The 18,500-nt window shown below is 43.7% G+C and overlaps 1 long non-coding RNA gene across 1 annotated transcript; it reads left to right on the top strand.

Annotated features, from left to right (window-relative positions):
• Positions 1 to 338: 338 nt before the first annotated feature.
• Positions 339 to 4,292, top strand: LOC144168877 (uncharacterized). The gene is made up of 2 exons (XR_013322276.1): positions 339 to 1,005; positions 1,947 to 4,292. It is a non-coding gene; the product is annotated as an uncharacterized LOC144168877 (long non-coding RNA).
• The last annotated feature ends 14,208 nt before the right edge of the window (positions 4,293 to 18,500 follow it).

Below are 18,500 nucleotides of genomic sequence, written 5' to 3'. Positions count from 1 at the left end.
ACACGTTTTGAAAAACGGTTTTAATTCACTGTACAAGCAAGAGTGGCCGAACAATAACATGACGTTAGAAAATCGATAAAAATATCATACTTACTTCACAGTCCTGTTATATACTGCCGCTTTGGCAACAGTTTTTTCTCCCACTATAGAGTGGGCGCTCAAGTCTCAGAAAACGACGGAATGGTCCTCTGCAAGCTGCACGAGAAAGTGCCCTGCCGTTTACGTGGCTCTTCGTCCCAAGAGAGCACCCTGGTGGTACGAAATCTTTGTCCAGTGCCTGCACTCAGCATTCAAATATCCCTCCTTTAAAGTCAGCTCTACCGCACGCAGCCCGCCCTGGCGCCTCATAACTGAACAAAGTAATATAAATAATTGCGTGTAAACATGTTCAACTAGCATTAGTAGCAACGACAGTGCTAGTAAAAACACACAAACCGAATAGGCTTTGTTATATCTAAATAATTTTAATATTTCGCTCCAGCAGCATTTCAAAGTTATGAGATTGTCCCAGAAGGCGCTTGACACGCACATCCGGAACATAACGTGCTACTCGCGTCACGATCATCCGAAGCGCTCGGGATCAGCAGATTACGGGCCCGGTAGTCATCAGGAAGAATCAGCCTTTATTCGGCGCTGACCAACTCAGATATATGGGACCAGATTGACGCCACTGGCTGCAATTGATAACAGCGAGGCGGCTAAATACAAAGGGAAACCAACAGCGTTCGGCACTATCACCGTTCTTTGGCCGTCGCTATCACGTTACCATAGCGAGATTGCTTTTTTGTGTCCCGCCAGCAATCTATCTTCCCAGACAGAAGCACTCATAGCAACCACCACGCAAGCAATCATTTTGTCGCTTCCTCTTTCATGTCCTTTTCCGCCCCGAGCTCACTGCGCGATAAAATAGAAGCTCTGGGGCCAACTCTGCCTTTATTGCAGGCAGAAACTCAGAGGAGTGTTGCTCAGGATACCTCGTCCTGGAACGTCATGCAGTACAACGATGTAAGTAAATTCCACTTCTCGTTCTTGTTATTACGTAACATGCACTATGTAGTCGTGTAAGCAAAAGTCTTCCCAGTTACAGCGAAAATCCGCCGTGTATATATTGCGAAATCTGTATCTTTAAGAAGTTTATGGGGCGCATATAGTATGACTACATTCTTACGGTTTCCCAACATATCAGCTACATAACCGCATCGGTGATATCTCTGTGTAAATTATACTATTTGCGGTTGTAGTTTTTCATTGTATAATACATTCTGAAAAAAAAACAGTTTCTTATGCACAGAGTCAAGTATGGTGGGTTCAAGTTTCGAACAGTGATACGTCAATTCCTCACACGTTTAAAGGTGGGTTGACAAAAAAGACACTCTAGAGTTGGTGTCATTCCAATCACTCCGAAATACAGGAACGGCACAAACAATTCCCCTTTAAAAAGAGATCAAGGCTAGATAATTCTGTTAGAGCCTTAAAAATCTTATATGAGATTGGTGATCTTACAGATATTGCTTTAAATCGTGTACTTTACTATGTGGGACTTCACGACAAGGTACAATACCCCAATAATACTAGAATATAATTTACGAGTTGGATCTTAGGGAACAAACATGCAAGTACTGGGGCAATCAGTTGAGTAGCAAAGAACGGCAAATTTGTACACGGCCCATGGTTGTCTGCTAACAGTTAAATATTGAAGAAAATTGCAGGTCTAGAGAAACAGAGGGCTGCGCTTTCCACAAACACGTTTAAGCAAAATCTCAGTTAAATATAGTAAAATTGGCAATCACTCTCATGCAAAACGAAATCACCACTATTTTTTGCGATTGAAACGCACAGTGCTTTGACATCTGACGAGAAAGAAATTGCGCCGGTTTTTATTTTATTCAGTACTCGTGACGTTAAAAATATTGGTTTTTTGATATCTGCATTCGTAACTGTTCCAGACTGCTATGCGTTGGAAGACGCTTTTGTTCTTTCTATGGACCTGGGTATGCTCAACCGAAGGAATCTCGGCCTTCATGCCCTGCCAGCAAACCACGAACCGGACGACACTCCCCCGTGAATTCAAGAACTGCAACCTGAGCTTTGAAAACGGCCATCTTCACGCTCTATGTCACATTCTTGTCAAGTATAACGAGTCTGATCCTGCTGATACCGAGACAATGACAATGGAGCAACTACTGGTATCAGAAGATCCCGTTCGCCCTGTGTCTCAGGGATGTGCTCCAGTCTGCTTGTCCCTCCGACGGTTGAGATTAAAGAAATGGGACGACTTTTCTGACAATTTAGATAGTAGCTACGACCACTTCGACGCGGCGAGAGGGAGCAACCTCGGACTACTTGTTTGGTTTAGAATCCAGTTATACATGCGGCAGATGACATTTGACGTGACATTTGGCAAGCCCCCGCGCGTAGCTGTCGCCATGTGTGACAGCACGCGGGTCAACCGAAGCGGCATTTTCAGCGTTTACAGCTTTGCTGACCCGTTCCTCTACGTATTCCCTGGCCCGGATTATCTGCGTGTTCCCACAGATACCACCATGCCCTGGAACATTTCCTTCGTCTCCGCCGATGCAGCTATTACGCTTTTGAAGACATGGGACGTAATCCCGACGGCACTTTTGGAGATTGTCGCGGTCACACCTATTAGGCATTTCGCGTTCTACAGATGTAATTTCCACCACATCTCCTTCAACGATATTCCTCCCATGAAGAGTATTCAGCATCTTGAATTTTCACAATCTCCTATTAGGACCGTTCATCCGGAGGCGTTTAACCGCATTCCGTCGGTTAAGAAAATTTCTCTTACAAGCACGAAGCTCCCTGGTATACCAGAAGCAATATTTTGTTTGAAAACACTGGCATGTCTAAATATGTCTCACACAAATGTTCCTCCTGGAGTGGAGTTTACCTTTTGGCCCGGCAGCCGTAATAGAAATAGCAGTGCTGTGCAATTAATCACAAGTGGAAGCAACGTGACACTGTTACGTGATCGGGACCTATGTGGTTTCCCGAATTTGCGTGAGCTATACATGGACGGGTGCCACCTGAAGATTCTACTAGGCTCCCCATTTATATGCCTGGAGAAGCTGAAGGTTCTTTCTTTGCAAGCAAACAAAATAACAGAGCTCAACGAAGCGACGCTGGCCGGTTTGAAAAGATTATTAGTGTTGAACCTGAACCACAACCGCCTCACTGTCTTAAATGGCACAAATGTACTTATTCCGCTGGTGTCCTTGCGAGTGCTTGATATATCCTTCAACAGCATACAACAACTCCATGTGGACAAACCTCTCAATAGTTCCCTAGAAGTGCTTTTCGCCCAGCACAATCGGATAAAGAAGTGGACGCCGCCAACCTTCTCTCGAATGACTAAACTAAAAATGTTGGATCTCAGCCATAATGAGCTCGCATTGCTGGACAACGAAATGTTTCTCGATCTGAACGGCCCAAAGAACGTGAGCCTCAGCTACAATCCCTGGGATTGCTACAGTTGCCATCTCAACAACCTTCACAGCTTTCTTGACAAACACCAAGTGCAGTGCGCGGAGTGCATGGTCTGCAAGGTTCCAGAGGAACAGCAAGGATACCTTGTTCGGAGCGTTGCATGGAGAGAGGAAGAGTGCGTAGGTGTGGACTAACAAAGCGTGTACGCCATCCCGGGGATACTTTGTATCATGGTTTATGCCATGCTTGTTTATGGCGCTTACTAATGCCGCTGGTACTTCATATATATATCTTTGTACCTTAAAGGTGGCATCAAATGCTACAGGAGGCAAGTGAACGTGGGGAATTACGCATGGGACAATTTCATATCCTACCATGCCTCTGACTCAGATTGGGTTCACGATGTTCTGCTGCCCCAACTCGAATCGCCTCCCCTCAAGTTCCGAATTCGCGTCGCCGAGAGTAACTTCATACCGGGTATTCCAATCACCGAGAATATATCCCGAGCCAATTCGCAGAGTCGCGTCTCCCTCTTCGTGTTGAGCCCTGCGTTTTGCCGCAGCCGCTGGTGCATGTTTGACTGAGCCTCGCTCAACACAGGTTGTCTAACAGCGAACGTCACGACGGATTGCTCTTCGTCAAAAAGGAGCATATCCAGGAATGTGAAATGAGCGACATGCTGCTGTTTCTCACAAAATCGAGAACCTACATAGAAGTGCCTCCGTCAAATGCAACTGAGAGGCGGAATAACATTTTCTGGTTGCAGCTCCAACCGGGTTTGCAGCGATAGAATTCTAAAAGAAGCTATGATTTTAACAATAAAAAGATCCAATATATGGAAATTTGTCCTTGTGTTGTGATTAGAAATTATCCTATAGTCTTGTTTGTGTCCATTATACCGTTCGCGCTCAGCTTATTTTAGAACCGCTTATTTTTTTATATGTTTAGTTCATTTGCATACAAAACATAAGAACAATTTGGCAGTGCAACCTCTCTCATACTAATCTCATTTCACTACCATTTCAATTTCACTACGCAATCCCCTTACGTTCTAGATAACAGAGAAGGTTCTGGATTATATGAGCCGCGTGAAACACGAAGCAAACTTTTTCCGCTTTTGTATTCGCAACTTCACCGGCCCGCGGAAAAAAAAAATTATTGTAAATTCGGCCCTTCTATTATTCGACACTATGTTGAGCTGTGTGAGCTTTGCACTATTACAAAGGTCGCATACCTTTGGTGTAATATGGATATACCCTACGTACCTACAGCAGAAATTGAAGGTGGTGATGTCTTTACAACTGAGGTTATTTTGACTCCAAACAACATACAACTGAAAATACCACATTGAAGCATAGCGTTTTCGTGCATGTATGCTTCATATGCTTTACAACCTATTAGTATCCGAATCTTTGTTCTGTTGAGCTTGTAGCGTGACACAGCTAAATTACGACTAACCAGAAGAATATCAGGGTTAAGGGCCCATTTTTCTTTTAGTTTGTGTGCATCTGCAACAAAGATAAATTGAACGTACGACTGTCATACGCGGCCATGTATTCTGGGGGGGAGGGAGTAAAGGAAGGAAAAAAACAATAAAGCGAAGCATCGTGAGTCGATTGCCGCAGCATGCCGCTAGCTTTAACAAAATGCAGTGGTGTAACTAGACAGGACCCCGCCCATGGCAAATATATTTTCGCGCCCCACATGATGATAATGATTGTGACTATTATTATTATTATTATTATTATTATTATCGTTAATTTTTTTATTTTTTTTCAAGATGGCGCCTAGCAAGGATTGTTGTGTTCTTTGCTCTTGCTTTTTTATGGCAAACAAAAGTTTTTCCGCTGCATTGCCTGTAAAAAACGCGTGCACGCGAAGTGTGTTGTGTGGCCGGACGCTGAGCTTCAACTCCTGAGATCTGGCGCTCGGCCGTTCAGGTGCAACATCTGTCAAACGGTTGAGGTGGCGGCTAGGCCTAGTGGAGCCAGCGACGACTTCGGCGCGCCCGCAAGCAGGGCTTCTTCCCCCTGCTCCCTTCGTCAAGGCTCACCGACAGTCGTCAAGAAGGCCCCGGCGCCCCCGCTCCAACCGGGTGACCTTCGTGCCGAACCTGCCGGTCTTCGCGCGCTCCTCGTTGACGTGCTGGAGGGAATTTCCTTTCTCAGCGACCAAGTGGCCGGGCTGCGCGAGGACAACGACCTTCTGCGCCGGGAAAACGCGCTGGCTTTTGCCTGCCTCCGTCAGGAGAGGGAGGGAGACCGCGCCCATTATGCGAAGTTGGTCACTTCCCTGCGTGCAGAGGTTTGCTCCTTGCGAGCTGAATTGCTTCGCCGTCCCGCTGCTTTGCAGAATGGAATGCGCGGCAGCTCGGGGAAGCCTTCTTTCACCCAAGCTGTTAACAATGAAGTGCCATCCTCGTCGGCTACGTCGGCTCCGCTGCAGGCGGTGTCTGCGGCGTCTCCTACACTGCACCCAACTCCGTCCACCCATTTCCCAGTGCTTTCCGTGTCTGTGCCTGACTGTCACCCTCCCAGTTTTGAGAAGAAGCGCCGAAGCCGGGCATGTGTGGGTGCATCAGACACATCTGGACTGGTCGTCGTTTCGCACCCGAAGCGCCCCAAAGCTATGTTTGTTTCCAAGCTTTCTCCGACCACCACCCCTGCCAGTCTCAATGCTCATCTGTCAACTTTAGGTGTCTCTCCCTTGAGCTGCCGACGACTGAAGACTAAATTCGACACCTATGCATCCTTTTATATTTCCTTGAATGAAGAGTGTTTCGAGCGCCTAAATGACCCCGCTGTTTGGCCGAAAGACTGCCTCTTCAAGGAGTTTCGAGGCATGTTTCGCGAAGGCATGCTTCACAGCTCTGAACGCATCACGTAAGAAAAACAACCATGACTAGTTTAGATGTTTTTTATCAGAATGTGCGAGGTCTTCAAACTAAGGCGACTGAATTTTTTGGTAACGTTCTGGCTTCTTGCTTTCCGTTAATAGCTATATCTGAAACTTGGTTGTGCCCTGATATCCTATCCAGTGATTATTTTCCTCAAAATTACCATGTATATCGTAATGATCGTGCTTTAACGGGATGCAAACAAAAAGGGGGCGGGGTCCTTCTCGCCGTTGACAAATCTCTCCCGTGTGTGCTACGTAGCGATATTGATAACGCAGATGAGTCTTTATGGGTCGAAATTCATTTCTCTAAAACTGAAAAACTTCTAGTTGGTGTTTTTTACATTCCTCCTGATGTAGCTCCTGAGGCGTTCAATAAGTTAATCTCCTCCATTGAACAGGTGCTTATCACTCATGGCAACCGCAAAGTCCTCCTGCTTGGAGATTTTAATGCTCCTGGCGTGGAGTGGAGCCAGCTAACTTGTTCCCACTACAACCACCACATTCCAACAACACGCAACCTCATTACGCTTTCGCCAGGGGAGATTATGCTGGGCTGTATGGCTATTTTTCCGCTGCCCCTTGGTCGACCGTCATTGACCACACTGATGTCAATGAACAAGTCGACCGTTTCACAGAGATTGTGCTTTCGGGTATGAAGGAATACATCCCGCAATATTTACCGAGGAGGTTTAAGTTTCCACACTGGTTTTCTTCTGAATTGCGGGATGCCCTGAAGCTCAAGGAACGTGCGCACAGAAAGATGAAGCGCTCTGGTGCCAACCAGTTTGCTCAGGAATTCCGGCGCCTACGTGCCCTATGTAAAATATTGCACAAACGTGATCATACTTCGTACCTGGCGTCGGTAGAAACTAAAGCAACTCACCAACCGGGAGCCTTCTGGAAATACATTCATTCTAGATCTAGTACAACTAAAGATTCTATTCGTCTTCTAGACTCCAACGGCGATGAGGTTGTCAAGGTGGCCGACTGCTTTGCTCGTCAATTTTCTTCTTTTTTTGGGATTAGCGGTGGTAGTGACAACAGCAGCGCCCCTTGTCACCAGGGCGAGAACTCCGGTTGTTTACAACTGGACGAGAACATCATTCGGACCAGCATCAAGCGGCTCAAGCCCTCGCTTTCTTGTGGGCCAGATGGTATTCCTGCTGCAATCCTAAAAACATATGCAAATATATTCGTTCCTGTGTTCACTTCAATATTTAATAACTGTCTCCGGTCGGGAACGTTTCCTCACTCATGGAAAATCTCTCGCGTATTCCCTGTTTTCAAGTCAGGCCTAAAAACTGATGCTATAAACTATAGGCCTGTCTCGCTGCTTTGTTCTGCCTCTAAAATTTTCGAGTTATCTCTTCATACGGTCTTGTCTTTCTCAGTTAAACATGTCCTCATTCCTAATCAACATGGATTTATGCGTGGTCGTTCAACTTCCACGAACCTTGTATGCTTCATGGAGCAGGCTGTCCCAGCAATCGTTGGTAGAAGCCAACTGGATGTGGTCTACTGTGACATGAGCAAAGCCTTTGATGTTGTCAACCACTCGTTATTGCTTGCAAAGCTCACTCTGTTAGATGTACACGCTTCTTTGGTGGGTCTTATACGTTGTTATCTCAAGGATCGATATTGCTATGTAAGTGTTAACGGTCAAACATCATTTAGGTACAAAGCAACCAGTGGTGTACCCCAGGGCTCCGTTCTGGGTCCCCTTCTTTTTTCCATTTTCATTAACGATGTTGCTTCTGCCATTCAAAATTCTTCTTTTTTGTTGTACGCTGATGATATAAAAATCTTTAGAGAAGTGCGTAGTGTTCAGGACTGTAATTCTCTTCAGGTTGATATTGTGTCATTCCATCGTTGGTGCAACAAAAACGGCCTTATTTTGAACCCTTCGAAAACTAAAGTTGTCTCCTATAGTAGAAAAACTCAACAGCTGCGATACCCTTATGAAATTGCAGGCACCACACTGCCGAGGGTGACTGAAATTCGGGACTTGGGAGTACTTTTTGATTCTCCTCTGACTTTCTCTTCCCACATTGCACAAATTACCCGTCGGTCTCTTCGTTGTCTGGGTGCTGTTTGCAGGTATTCTAGAGAGTTTAAAGGTCCGCTTCCTTTCTTAAAGTTGTATTCGGCTCTCTGCTTACCTCTTTTTGAATACGGGTCTGTTGTCTGGAATGGAACTTGCAAGTCCAATAGTGACCGTATCGAAAGGGTTCAAAATAAGTTCCTTTCTATCTTTAAGCACCGCTTCCGTCATGTGCAAGACGACGCAAACGGCATCATGTCTCTTCTGAAAAGCATTCCTTCCCTTCGGTGTCGACGAATGCGAGCTGATATTATCTTTCTCTATAAACTTCTTCATGGTAATATTTTGTGTGACGATATGGTTACACTTATAAATGTCAATTTGCCAAATAAACTTTTCAGAAAATTTCCAGCTTTCAGACCAGTTGCTTTAAATAGCCGACGCTCGTCCATCTGCCGAATACAATGTGCATATGATGAATATTCCGTTCGGCTTGATATATTCCAGAGCTCCTTTACTTTGTTCTCTAATGAGTTGAAAACTGTTGTATCTTAAGTCTTTTATGTCATTCCAAATTTATGTACCCTATGTATTATGTGCAAACTGTTCTTGCTTGCTTTTCACTTTTTCTTGTTTTGTGTTGCTTGAATATTTGTACGTTTTAGTGTCAGTGTTTGTAATGCTGAAGCTTTTCCCCCTTTTTTTTGGAACTTCCTAATATTTTGTTAGAAAACCTTGGTTATATACGTATACTCTGTGTCATGTTGATTCAATATTTGCTTGTATAGTTCCTATTTTTCACATCTACTGAACGTTTCGCTGGCCGAGTGGCATGGCTTGCAACACTAAGCCTGCCTTTTCTTTTTTGACTTTCTGTTCTTTTTTTTTCCTTTTTTGCTTTCTAAGATTTCTGTAACTATTTTTACTTTATTGTTTATGTCATACATATAGTTTTTGTGTGTTGTCTTGTCTTAATTGTAGTGTTTTTTTTTGTATGGTGTACCAGTACCAAGACCCTAGGGTTGTTCCTGGGCACCGAAAATAAAGGTTGATTGATTGATTGATTGATTATTATTATTATTATTATTAGAGACCTAGGGGTGCTTTTCGACAGTACCCTCTCTTTTTTTCCTCATATTAGGCCATCACCCGGCGAGCACTCCGAAGCCTTGGAAATGTGTGTCGGATTACAAAGGAATTCTCTTCTGCAGATCCATTTCTAATGCTATACAATGCAATATGCATACCACAGTTAGAATATGCTTCTGTTGCCTGGAACGGCATCTCCAAATCTAGTAGTGAATTAATAGAACGTGTGCAGAAGGAAGTTTTTATCCATATTTAAGCACCGTCATCCCAATCACAGTTTTCATCCTGATTCTGACTTACCCATAGTCCCTTCCATCCCTTCCTTGAACTGCAGACGTATGCGTGCAGACCTTACATTTCTTCACAAAATTGTTCATGGCGACCTTTCTTGCGCAGACCTGCTTAACTGTTTAGAGTTTAGTGTACCCCAAAGGCCCACCAGGTCGCATCGCCCGTTCTTGACCGCTGCGCGCAACTCCAATCATTCTCCTGTGCGCAGAATACAGAATAGTTACAACCGCTTCTTTGAACGCCTTGACATCTTTCAGAAATCCTTTACAATTTACCGTACAGCGCTGTTGAATACAGTATGTTAAACACCTATGATATGTCTGTCGCTCTTTTTTTTCTGGAATTTGGTTTCTCTGAGGTTGTGTCTATCCAACTGATAGTTGCCTATTTTTGAAACTGTTTACTGTCATTTGTTCGTATTATCATTTGTCTCTACACTCCGTTGTTTTTGTTGTATTACTGTCAAACTTTGTTGCTCTGCCTGTCGTGTGGCCTTTACGACAGGCAGAGCAACATAGGCATCTTCTTTTTTTATTTTTTACCTGTACCCAGGATCCGCCTGTGCTTTATTTGTCATTTTCACTACTTCAGTTTGTGTGTCTTGTCGCTTGTTTGTTTCTTGCTATACGTTTCTGGTATTTTGTTTTCATGTAACTACCCGTGCGCCAGCACTCAGGCCTCTGGCTGTTCCTGGGCACGTAAATAAACATGATTGATTGATTGATTAGTATTATTAGTACTATTATTATCTTTCTTAAAGTTGTATTCGGCTCTCTGCTTACCTCTTCTCGAATACGGTTCTGTTGTTTTGAATGGAACTTACAAGTCCAATAGTGATCGTATCGAAAGGGTTTAAAATAGGTTCCTTTCTATCTTTAAGCACCGTTTTCTTCATGTACAAGAAGACGCAAACGGCAGCATGTCTTGTCTCAACAGTATTCCTTCCATTTGTTGTCGACGAATGCGAGCTGATATTATCTTTCTTTCTAAACTTCTTTATGGTGATATTTTGTGTGATGACTTAGTTGCACTTATCAATGTCAATTTACCGAACAAACTTTTCCGAACATTTCGAACTTTCAGAACAGAAGCTTTAAGCAGACGACGCTCGTCCATCTGCAGAATAACATGTGCCTACAATGAATATTCCGATCGTCTTGATATATTCCAGAGGTCTTTTTCTTTGTTCTCTAATGAATTGAAAACTGTTGTAGCTTAAGTGACTTTATGTCATTCCAAATTGATGGGCCGTATTTATTTTGTGCAAATCATCTTCTTGCTTGTTTGTTTTTCACTTTTCCTGGTTTTGTGTTGCTTGAATTCCTATAGGTTTGAGTGTCAGTGCTTGTAACGCTGAACTCCGTTTTTCCATTTTGAAACTTCCTAATTGTTACAAAACCTTCGTTATTTGTGTATACTCTATCTTCGTCATGTTCATTGAGTATTTGATTGTGTATTTTCAATTTTTCATGTGCCTTCAACGTTTGGCTGGCCGGGTGTCATGGCTTATAACACTAGGCTTCCTTTTTTTGCTGTTTTGCTTTCTGGGATCTCTGTAACTATTTTTACTTTATTGTTTCTGTCATACATATGGTTGTCTGTTTTGTGTTGTCTTGATTTTAGTTGGTTTTTATGAATGTTTTTATATGGTCTACCAGTACCGAGACCCTAGGGTTGTTCCTGGGCACCGAAAATAAAGTTTGATTAATTGATTAAATATTATTATTATTATTTTATTTTATTATCATTATGTTTCAGTGTACAGAGTTTTAATCATGTCTTGTTTTCGTAATCTTGCCTTGTTTGCATATGTGCACAGGTCATGTGCGTGTGTCGGCGTGTGTGTATCTCAAAGTGTGTCATTCTCGTTGAGACAAAGCAATGCTATTTTCTATATTTTTCTGAGATGTGCACTTTTCTTTCTGCACCAGCACATCGCTCCTGGACTCACTATTAAACAATTCATTGCTTGATTCATTCGTCATTTTTATTATCTCTGCGATTTGTTGGTGTGATCATTTATGTCTATACTCCTGCCATTGTTTTTTCGCTATTTTTCTGTCAAACGTGTTGCTATGTTTGCTGTGTGTCTCGACAAGATTTGACATTGCAAAGGCATCGCTCATTTTACGCTAATAGTTTATTGCAGTGTAAACTTTCAGAAATCGAAACTCTCGTTTTATATTTACACTCTGTCTCTATCATATGCACTGTGTATTTTGTTGTATATTTCCTTTTCTCAAGTGCCTTGAACGTTTCGCTGGCCGATGGCCATAGCTTGCAACACTGTTTTTTTTTTGCTTTTTTTGTGAATTTCTGTAAGTATTTTTACTTTATTTTGTGTCATATTGAGGATTTTATGTGTTGCGCCGTGCTGTTCTACATTTATTTTATTAATGTTTAGTACATGGTGTGCCAGCACCAAGGCCTTAGGGTTGTCCCTGGGCACCGAAAATAAAGGTTGATTGATTGATTGATTGATTATTATGATGTTATTATTATTATAATTATTCAAAACGCCCATTTTGGTTCTCTAATGAACTTCGTACCACCCTTAAGTTAAAAGACCGCTGCCATAGAAAGCTATTGGCCTACACGACGTATGTCCGGTCCGTACTTGAATACGCCAATATCGTTTGGGCCCCTTATACTAAAGAATTAATCAATAAGTTGGAAGGTGTTAAAAGAAAAGCGGTAAGGTTTATCTTTAACCGACATAAAATGAGCGACTCTCCGACACAGCTATTAAAACAAGCTGGCCTATTCACCCTCGATAATAGAATCAAGATAGCCACATTAAAGTTTTTGTTTCAACTAATTCACGGTCACCTAAATTTAGAGGCCTCAAAGTATATATCCGTTGATCCTACAAGGCTAACCAGACTAAAACATCCCCAAAGGCTAACAGAATACCGGTTCAATGTAGACTGTTTCAAGTATGCTTTCTTTCCATTAGCAATAAGGGAATGGAATTCTCTAGGCAACTCAATAACTGGTACCAAGAATTTAACAGAGTTTTTAAGACTGGTAGAAATGAAAATTAACGCGATGTGACTATTACTTGTTATCACTCAAGTGAATGTGTGTATCAACTCATTTGTGTATCATCTTTTCACGAAATCACGAATTTTAGAAAAGATTTGTAATGAAGAGCATTAACCAGTAATCCCGTACACAGAGGACGTTGTAACCTGTATTATCAAAGCATGTACGGTATGTTACATATGAAAAATGCATGCGTTCTTTGTTATTACTTATTCAATGAAGAGAGTATAATGTGTACTACAGTCCACCGATTGTGTAACCCCACAGTGCTTGAAAAACTCTGACATATACTGTGTATATGCCCTTCCTGCGAGAATACCGTGAGGGATTGGCAGTATGTTTAAATAAAATAAAATAAATAAGAAAACCGGACTTGATGAATGGAAAGAGAACTTCAGCTCTCACCGTAAAACGTGTAAAAGTATTTATGAACGGGACCAGCGCTTTTATCTCGACTCTGTGGACAGCAGTGTTAATTCCCAGCCTGCAACATTCTGGAATATATTCAATCCCGTAACAATAACTCATATGAGCAAATCCGTCTTGTTGATTCTTCTGGGGAAGAAGTTGGTGATGTTGCCAAACATTTTTCGCAGAAATTTAGTACTACACATGGCCAGCAGGATGACAGTGAAGTAAATGTAATGTTAAATAATGTACAGGGTTCAAGCTTAGTACAAATGGACGAGCAGTTGGTGTTTCAGAGTCTAAGGCGCAAGAAACTGTGGCTGTGGTGCGGCCAGGACGGAATACCCCCCGCTATTGTAAGAACATTCCGCAGCATTTTTCTTCCTGTTTAACTGCGATATTCAATCACTGTCTAAAAACGACACATTTCCTCGTACGTGGAAAATTTCTTGAGTGCGCCCCATTTTCAAGACAGGCACAAAATCAGATGCAAAAAAAATATAGAGCAGTTTGTATCCTTTGTGCTGCCTCCAAGCATTTTTTGGCAGCGCTGCACAAGGTATTGTCAAATTCTGTAAAGCAGTTTCTTACAAGTAAACAGAATGGTTTTATGTCAAGAAGGTCAACAACAACGAATGTCGCCTGCTTCATGGAGCAGGCTTCCGCTGCACTTTCCGAGCGAGGCCAGTTGGACGTTGTCTTTGATGTTCTCTGCATTCATTTGATGTTGTCTGCCATGCGCTGTTACTTGATACGCTTTTGCAGTCGGGCATTGATACACCCCTCGCGGCATTGCTGGGTAGCTATCTAAGCAATCAATTCAGTATTTTTGGCGTTAATGTGCAGGCGTCCTCTATGTATTGATCAACAAGAGGTGTGCCCCGAGGCTCCGTGTTGGGCCCTCTCTTGTTCTCTATTTTTCTGAGTGATGTATCAGTTGTAATTAAAAATTCTTTTTTCCTTCTCTATGCTGACGACATGAAAATATTCAGAAGTATAAAGTCCATCGAGGACTGTGATTCTCTGCAGCAAGATATATTCACCTATGCTAACTGGTGCTAAGATAACAGACTAAATCTTAATCCGGCGAAAAAAAAGGTCATGACTTATACCCGAAAAACGACCCCATTTTCTTTCGCTACAGTATTGATGACGGTTTTCTGTCAAGAGTCGACGAGATCAAATACCTCGGACTGCTCTTCGACAGCGCCTTAAGTTTCCCGCCTCATGTCACTCAACTGACTCTGCGGGCGCTCCACACGCTTGGTGCTGTATGCAAGTTTTCACGAGTCTTCCAGCCTCCTTATTCGTTCCTAAAACGCTTTGTGGCACTTTGTATTCCTCAGCTTGAATATGCCTCTGTCATTTGGAATGGAACCTGCATATATAACTGTCAACGTGTAGAGCGTGTACAGACAAAAGTTTTATCAATATTTATGCATCGTTTTCCCTCTTATCCTCTCCCGATAACTGTCTCTTTAAGTTTCCGGCGACCCCGCTAAGACATTCTTTTCTTATACAAACTCCTTCATGGTACAATTTCATGCCCGGAACTCCTTGCAGCGATGAGTTTTCGTGTTCCGAAAAAAGCAACAAGGCTTAACCACCCTTTCAACATAGCTGCACAATTTAGCACATGTTCTCCTCTTGATAGACTGCAACGCCTATATAACCTTCACTCCGGGGAACGTGATATTGCTTTCCCTCTCCTAGGGGGGTTTAGCGCCGGGCTGTTCACCGTGCCGCGCTAACTTCATTTCGACAGTACTCGTTTTCTTCAGTTATTTTTCTTATGTGTGTGTTGGTTTCACAGAGTTTGTTCTCATTTGTTCGTACATGATGTCGGTGCTGCGGGTGTAATCGTTGTATGTACTAGGACACACTTCTGTAGTCAACTCATCATACATATTTTTAAGCGGCCTGGGCAGGGCACAGTAAGAAATGTTTCTATAACTTACCACTTTCTATGAATAGTTACAAATATTTCCTGCACCTTGTATCATGCGTTTTTGTGCAACTGATGCTTCGTCCTACTGCTATGGTGATTGTACGATGTGTTTTTGCAATGTACCATAATTTACAGTCTCTCTTAGTCGTGTAATGTAGTTTGGATACCACTTTTATTTTATTCTCGTTAGTATTCCAGTTTATTGTTGTTCCATCACCCACCTTTTTTCCAGGAAGTTTATGTGTCAGCCGCTGATGTATTTCAACGCGGTGTTTTTTCCCTCTCAGTGCGACAGCACGAGGGCTTCTGCTGTTCTTGGGCACTTTAATAAAGGTTGATTTATTTATTATTATTATTATTATTGTTATTGCGCCGCAAGATGGCGCCTAGCAAGGATTGCTGTATTCTGTGCTCCTGTGTTTTTTACGGCAAGCAGGAGCTTTTCCGCTGTATTTCCTGTAAAAAACGGGTGCACGCGAAGTGTTTTGTATGGGCGGACGCTGAGCTTCAGCTCCTGAGGTCTGGTGCTCGGCCGTTCAAGTGCAATATTTGTGAAACGGCTGAGGTGGCGGCTAGGCCTAGCGTAGCCAACGACGACATCGGCCCGTCCGCAAGCAGGGCTCCTTCCCCCTCCCTTCGACGAGACTCGCCGGCAGTCGTCAAGAAAGCCCCGCCGCCGCCGTCCCGACCGGTTGACCTTGGAGGGGAAGCTGCCGGTCTTCGCGCACTCCTCATCGTCGCGCTGGACGGCATTTCTTTCCTCAGCGACCAAGTGGCCCGGCTGCGGGAGGACAACGACCTCCTACGCCGGGAAAACGCGCAGGCTTTCGACCGTCTCCGTCAGTGGAGGGAGGGTGACCGCGCCCATTATGCGCAGGTAGTTGCCTCCTTGCGAGCCGAGGTGTGCTCCCTGCGTGCCCAACTACTTCACCACCCCGCCGCGTTGCCGGAAGGAGTGCGTCACCGCTCAGGGCAGCCTTCTTTTGCCCATGCTGTAAACAAGGAAGTGTTGCCTCCGGCTACGTCTGCTCCGCTGCAGTCGGTGTCTTCGGCTTCTCCTGCACTGCCTCCTACTCCGTCCCAACTTTCCCCGGTGCATTCTGCGCCTGTGCTTGACTGTCTCCCCCCTACTGCTAAGAAGCGTCGAAGCCGGGCATGTGTAGGTGCATCGGACACATGTGGACTGGTCGTCGTTCCGCAGCCGAAGCGCCCCAAAGCAATGTTCGTTTCAAAGCTTTCTCCGTCCACGACCTCTGCTAGTCTTAATGCCCATCTGACAACCTTAGGTGTCTCGCCCTTGAACTGCCGACGACTGAAGACTAAATATGACACGTACGCATCCTTTTATATTTCCGTCAGTGAAGAGTTTTTCGAGCGCCTGAATGACCCCGCTGTTTGGCCGAAAGACTGCCTCTTTAAGGAGTTTCGAGGCATGTTTCGCGAAGGCATGCTTCACAGCTCTGAGCGCAACACATCAGAAAAAGAATAATGACTAGTTTAGATGTTTTTTATCAGAATGTGCGAGGTCTTCGAACTAAGGCGACTGAATTTTTTGGTAATGTTCTGGCATCTTGCTTTCCGTTAATAGCTATATCTGAAACTTGGTTGTGCCCTGATATTCTATCCAGTGATTATTTTCCTCAAAATTACCATGTATATCGTAATGATCGTGCCTTAACGGGATGCAAACAAAAGGGGGGTGGGGTACTTCTCGCAGTTAACAAATCTCTCCCGTGTGTGCTACGTAGCGATATTGAAAACGCAGGTGAGTCTTCATGGGTCGAAATTCATATCTCTAAGACTGAAAAACTTCTAGTTGGTGTTTTTTACGTTCCTCCTGATGTAGTTCCTATTGTATTGTTTGTGGTTTATTGGCGCAAGGGTTTCTAAGACCAAAGAGCGCCAGAACTATGTTATGTGGTCTTTCAATAGTCATGTTTGTGCTTAAAATATGTATGAAATGAGTATGATACTTCTTAAAATACTGTATATATGGGTGTAGAGGGCCCGTCCACTAAAGCATGAGGATGTTCATAATGGTGGCTGAAATGGATTATGGGTGCAACGTGATGCACCTCGAGCCAAAGAGCATGCGACGAGAGTGGGCCTCCCGTGCGGACAAAGGGAGCATGAGGGCCTCACTCACTGCTCGTAGGCTCTGAGGTCACGCACTGTACGAGATGAGTTTTAAAAACTTGATGTCTGCAAGATAACTTAAAAGACTTTTGTTTGTAAACATAGGTTCATCTCCTAAAAACAGTGAAGGATGTAGTGGAATGTTGTAGGTATATATTTTCGGGAAATGCCGTTTTCTGGCTTCATTGCAGAATGTGCACTCAATTAATACATGGAGGACGGTGAGTCGTTCCCCACACTTGTTACAAACAGGTGGGAGTGTTCCATTCAAAAGATATGCGTGTGTAGCGTAAGTGTGGCCTATTCGCAGTCTGCAAATGGATACTTCAATGAATCTGTTTTGTTTTTCTGTTGTGTATCTTCCTAGGTTTGGTTTTACTGAGTGGAGCTTGTTGTCTGTGTGTGTGTCCCACATGTGCTGCCAGCATTTACGGATTCCCCTCCGGATTACTGGTTTCAGATCGAGGTGAGGGACCTGCGCTACATCAACACCACTACGTAGGGCCGCCAAAGTGGCGTTCTGGTCAGCAATTTCATTGCCCAGAATGCCACTGTGTCCAGGGATCCAGCAAACAAGTATTTTTAGCTTTGACTTATAGGCAGTTATAAGAGCTTTAAAAAGGCGGTTTAGAATAACGTTTTTTGTGGGCTTAAAGGAATCCAATGCAGTTACTACGCTTAGGGAGTCTGTGTAGATGACTGATTGTTGTATTTTGTTCTGTGTAATGTGTTCCACTGTGATTAGAATACCATAGGCTTCTGCTGTAAAGATGCTACAATTTCTGTTCAATGTCCTTGTGCTGGCAAAGTCCGGGCCATGTGCAGCACAGGACACAGAAGAAGAAGACTTGGAAGCATCTGTGTAAAAAGAGGCGCATGGATATCTGTGTTGTAAACTTAAGAAATGCTGTAAAATCAATTCACGGGGTGCACGACGCTTGTCAATTTGTTTAAAGGATGTGTCGCAATGAATAGTTGACATGTCCCAAGGTGGGACTGTATCGGCGATACAGGTTTTTATGCCATCATCTAAAGACACCCCTATCTCCTCTGCAAGGCCTTTGACACGCAAGGCTACAGGGGCAGGGATCGACGGGCGCGCTAAATACAAATGGGCGGATGAGATGTCATTCACAATAGAATTGCATGGATGATTCGTCATAGACATTGTCCTAATAGCATAGAGGAGTGCTG

Source organism: Haemaphysalis longicornis, unplaced genomic scaffold (assembly GCF_048455015.1).
Source record: "Haemaphysalis longicornis isolate Haplotype H1 unplaced genomic scaffold, Haemaphysalis longicornis Haplotype H1 scaffold_2, whole genome shotgun sequence".
NCBI lineage: Eukaryota > Metazoa > Arthropoda > Arachnida > Ixodida > Ixodidae > Haemaphysalis > Haemaphysalis longicornis.
This window is presented reverse-complemented; position numbering and strand designations above follow the sequence as displayed.